This window comes from Lycorma delicatula, chromosome 10 (assembly GCF_047948215.1).
Source record: "Lycorma delicatula isolate Av1 chromosome 10, ASM4794821v1, whole genome shotgun sequence".
NCBI lineage: Eukaryota > Metazoa > Arthropoda > Insecta > Hemiptera > Fulgoridae > Lycorma > Lycorma delicatula.
The window spans coordinates 25,956,491-25,962,514 of NC_134464.1; positions in this window are offsets into that span (position 1 = coordinate 25,956,491).

Here is a 6,024-nt window from a genome sequence, read left to right on the forward strand (position 1 = left end):
TTGTCTAATTACCGAACACTTATTGGGTTTAATTTCATTGCATTTCTATCGTTAGAGACCCACTATATATATATTTCTATTATGAATGAAGGAAAAGGTAAATTATGCTTCTCTCAATTAGTCTGGCATAGGATAATTGGTATTTATAAGAATTCAATTTTAGGAATGACTTATGATTTATGTCAAACCATTCTACAATCATTACGGACTTGGATTTGTCTTAAAATGTTTTCATTTCGTACTTTATCAACTGATCTACGAGTAAATTTCAGTTTAATCTATTCAGATCATAATATTTCAAAAAAACTTTTATTTTTTACCCTTTTGGTCTTCCTATTTTCTATATATTATATGTATCTCTACATTCCATAAAATATTCTATAAAACCGTTTTTAATCCCTAAGTCTAAATAATAATGCGAGTGCATAAAAGAAGATTGGAAAAATCAAACAGCAGTGTAATTTGGTTTCAGAAGTATTAAAAAATAAAGATGATACATTTCTGTGGGGTTGAAATTATCATCAAATACGATTTATATCTGATAGTTCGATAACCAGCGTTTATACTTACTGCTCAAAACTGCAATCTAAGGGCATTTAGAATAAACTTATCAAGGTTAGGAGATGGTATGAACAGAAAAACGACGGGAGCAGAATAAAAATGATTTACTGAGAAATAGTATTGTAATTACTTGGTAAATCCTGTTTTTCCAATTCGTTGTTAACCTTTGATCCGTAAGAGGTTAATAATAATCGACGAGTGAAAAAACTAGACGAACGATTCACGGAAGAGGAACTGGTCACACGCTAACCTGTTATGAGAAGGCCGGTAGTAGTACATGACAATAGTGTTTGTATCACTTCCCGATGAGACACAATAATATAATCGACAAGTCTGGTTGTAATTTTAATTAAATCAGGTCAGTTTAAACTTTAAAATACCAAGGGACCTGTGAAATAAAGAATAGTCGATATTCGAGTTGAATTGTAGGACAACTTTGTTCTTTCGAGTTAGCGATTAACCCGACGAAAACCGGCATTATCTAATTTTATTCAAAAAAGAAATGGATCTACCTGAAACGGGCAACCTGATTATGTCTTGGGGTTATGAATATTGGTACTCTCTTAACAGAGCTACACAGAATTTCAAATAATTTTTACCACTCCACGTCTCGGCCTTTTATCCAGGGGTCCCGAGTTCGAATCCCGGACAGACGTGGCATTTTTCATCAGCTGCAGCATTCCATTTCCATATTCTTATGTACAAGCTTGTGTGGGAAATTAATTCATTAAGAAAAAAATGATTTATGAAAGAGTTTTTTCACACATTACTCTACGAGGCTTCAATACTAATAGCGTATTTTCCCACAGCTGTTTTTATTTTAGCATATCCAGTAATCTCGAGATTCTTTTTTTTAAATTAATATATATTACAATTAATATATACATAAATACTTTAATCTTAGAATTTCAACTAAAATCAGTAAAAATAAATATTTTATTCAAATCATAACATAATTATACAATACAAAACTCATATCAGGAATGATAGGTATGCTATTCTAAGATTAAAAATAAATTCCCCAATAATTTTCTTGGAAGAATTAAGGAAAACTAAAAAATAATTCTATAGAGTAGTATAACAGAGTATAATATTAATGAATAAAAAAAATTGATGTGGACACCATATGAATTTCTTGTACACCTATTAAATAACGTATACACATTTTTTTTACATAAAAAGTACATAAAGTTTTATTTCATTAAAACTTCTGATATTTTTTTCATATTTTTTATTTATTTATTGTTATTGAATTATTATTTATCTTTTTTTTACAATCAGAGATTAATAATTATTGATACATCAATATATTTAAATTTAAAAAAAGCTAAAAAAAATATATGTATATGAAGTCGGATTCGAACCGATGTGCCTTCCCCTTGTAAGATCCAAATATTTAATTAATTAAAATTCTACTTGACTATAATTCTGGAACCAATGAAAATAAGTACCACTTATGATATATCGTTGAAAAGATTTCAATGAGGACTTATTACTGCAGTTAAGAAAAAGTAAAAGCTTGTACGTACGTACAGACGTCATGCTGATATTAGTCAAAAAGGATTCAGGGATGATCAAAATGGATATTTCCGTTGAAATCTGGAAACCAAAATTTTTCGCGATCACAGTACTTCATTTACTTTGTACAAGGAATTAAAAAAAAAATTGGGGGGCATATTGAGGATGGGGGAGCCGACTAAAGTTTAAAAATATCGTTTTTGCTTTGATTTTTTTAAAACTTCTTTTGGTTTATTTAAACTTTTAATAATAATATTACAATAAAATTTCATCATAATTCACCCCCACCCCCAAAATAGAAATCGTAAGTAACTTTTTATTAATCGTACAATTTTTAGCAGAATATATTTTAGTTTCTTTCATTTAACATAGTAAATGTAAAAAAAATTTAAAAAAATTTCTTGGAAAGTGATTTTTGATGTGGGGAGCAGAAAATATACCCTTTTTTTAAATCTTTAAGGCTTTTCTTGGTTTACTTAAACATAAAAAACTTTTACAATAAAATTCGTCATAAATTACCCCTACCCCATATAAGGAATCTTTTGTAACTTTTTTCAGATATCATTATTTTTCAATCACACAGGAATAAACAACCAATGCCAAGAAAGTATTACAACTTTGTTATCAGTTTTGTTTATTCTGAAAATTTGTTCTGACTTTTTTAAAAATTACTTTAAAAAGAAATAATATTATATTTTAGGGCGAGCATAACATAAAAATTATACATATTTAGTAATAATGATTACAAGTTATCTGTCGGTTAAGATATCGAAATAATATGATTTTTTGTTTTATTGCTAATGAAATCAAATTTATTAATCCTTAAGAATTATCGCTCAATAAATCGAATAAAAATTTTATATTCTATAGATAATAGAAATACTATCATTATAGAACAGAAATCATTTATTAATCGGAATATTATCCACGCGATTAGGATTGTTATGTCTACTTGAGAAGCCCATTGCAGTTATTTTATCCAGATTTAAAGTTACATAATTAAAATCCAATAATTGAATGATTTTTTGTTTTAATGGTTAATGAATAATTTTCTAATCTTATTAACAATTATTATCTTCAAATACAAACACAGCTGTACCATATGTAAAGAAGGTAACATAGTAAAATATTTTGAAGAACACTATATTTCAGTGGATAAATGTATTTTTAGAATTTGTGGACATGAGACGCGAAAATAACCGACTGCCAAATTTTACCAAATTTACAGAAAAGAAATCACTATTACGTAAAATAGTTTGACTTAGATTTGCATTGAGGTGATGATAATTGCTGTTCACATTATCTTAACATTAACATAAACGGTGTCGTCTAGTCGGGTGCTCGGTTGCTAGTGAAGGGCGGGGATAAAGAGACCATCGTTTACTATTATTTCCGTCATTAGATAATTTTATACTTTAGGAACTAATTATGCGTCTCTGATAGCTTTTTATTTCCTTACAAACTCATCATTATGTTTGAAGTATCCGGTTCAACGATTCGAATCAGAAAGTTAAAAGTATTTTAGCGTAACCATTTTTTGATCAACTGTTATCATTATCATGGATTTACTGTCTAAGCTCTGTTACTAATAATTTGGTAAAATTACTGTCTATTATATCATAATTTTATACTTTAATTAGTTGAGATTTATAGTGTAACCTCAATTATCAATTCTTTAATAAATATTATTGTTTTAATAAAAAAAAATTGAGTATGAAAAAAAACATCCTTTCTCTTGTTCTTACTTTTTTCTTAATATTTCTCAAAATTATTTAAAACCTTTTTAATAATAATAATAATAATAATAATAATAATAATAATAATAATAATAATAATAATAATAATAATAATAAAAGAAATGTATATATCACGCAACAAGCAGTTTATTTCAACAAAATTTTTCAGTGTATTTATTCTGATCTTAATAGTTAATGAGCTTAAAATATCTGCTTTGGTTTTAACAAAACTTAGTTTTAATTACAAAAAAGGAGATTATTTAATTCATATGTATATCTTAAAATTGTTTTAATCTTTTTTTTACGAAATTAATCGATTTCGATAATTTTTTTTTATTTAAAAAAAGATTAATTCTTTTTTTTCTTTAGCTTCCAAGGACCACCGTTATGTAGTATTGCTTCAGAGGGTGAAATAAAATAATAAGAATTTTATAGCGTATGAAAATGCCATGCCTGACCGAGATTCAAACCCGGGACCTCAGGATAAAAGTCCGAGACGCTACCACTCGTGCCAGGAGGATTGAAAGAAATAATCTCTCTTAGATCTTTAATAAGTTGTTTTAAAATACTTTACTGGAAGATTTTTTTATATTAAAAAAAATTGCTTTTATACATAAGAAGAAGATTTTTTTTTCATGAACAAAAAAATCATACATAAAAAGATATTTTTCATGAATTTTTTTTTGTCAATAGCAATGTTTCTTTGTTAATATTTTTTTTTAGGCTAATGATGTACAGAAGTCCCGAAAGTGTTAGCCAAACTCAAAAGACTGATTCAGAATATCAAAATAAACCGAAAATTAATATGGGCAAATGTCCTATCTCGCTTCAGTTTCACAATTTTTTGTTTTTTCAATAATTTATTATTGTTCCATTATTATTTATAATAGAAATTATTTTTAATTAAATTTGTTAAGGAAGTAAAGAGAGGCGCTAAATTGACAAGACTTTTTGCGATCCATTTTAACAATTTCAGTCATTTTTCATCTGTTTATCAACAAATTTTAACAAATGCTGTGTCATTTTCCTCACATTAAACTTAGAATTTATTTAATAAAATATTATTCAACAAAACTGATATTAAACTATTGATGATTAAATCATTTAAATGGCCTCTATTTTGGACTATTTAAAGGTAAAATTTTCAAATTTATTTATTTTTGTAGAGTACATGTAAACGAAATTTTATTAAAAAATCTCAATCCATTCTTAAAATATACATTAGCGAACGGTGAGAAAATGAAGCCTGGTAGGGCATTGTCTAGATAAACGTTTTTTTTTTACTTTGATGCCTGGATCGGTCTCTTGAGTTTGGCCTACAACTCCCAGGCCAATACCTCTCTGTATAATTTGAAATGATCCTGATATTATTTTCATCCGAAATTTATGTAACATACAGTAAAAGTTTTTCTCCCGGACAACTCTGACATACGGGCAAATTCTCTCTCTATACGGACAGTTTTTATGAAATCTTTTCTCTTTTATAGTAAAGAGAAGAGGTAAGTAATATTTATTGACGCATTCTTTTGACCGGATACAGACACCAAAAAATATAAGATTTTATGTCGCTAAATTACCCTGTCCAGACAATAAAATACTAAATCACTGACGTTATTATTTTTATAACTTAACTTTACAAAAAATTATACTTTTTTGTGGAAGAAATAATTGGATAAATACATTTCTACCCTTCTGAAATAAATTCAGGAGAGTTTAAACTACAGAATAAATTTTAGAATTCCAAGCATGTACACATCCTACTGGACAATTAATTGAAGTTTTAATAGAAGTAAGTTATGTATCTCTATTCCTGGTTTATGTATACTGCATTTCCTGGAATGGGCTATTTTTTGCGACGGTTCATACGGGTCTGACCTGAAGTAGTAAAGTTAATTTTGTAACTCGATAAGAATTTATTTAAAAAAATAATAAATCGTTCAGCTTTTTACAATGGATTTGAATACTAGATTGTGGATACCGGTGTTCTTTGGTGGTTGGGTCTCAATTAACCACACATCTCAGGAATGATCGACCTGAGACTGTACAAGACTACTTTTTCATACATACATTCATACATATCATTCTCATTCGTCCTCTGAAGTAATACATTACGGTGGTTCCGGAGACTAAACAGAAAAAGAGAGAGCTCTTTACAATGTGTGAAGCAGTAAAAGTCATCTAGTTTAGTAAAAATGTGTTAAATATCCTT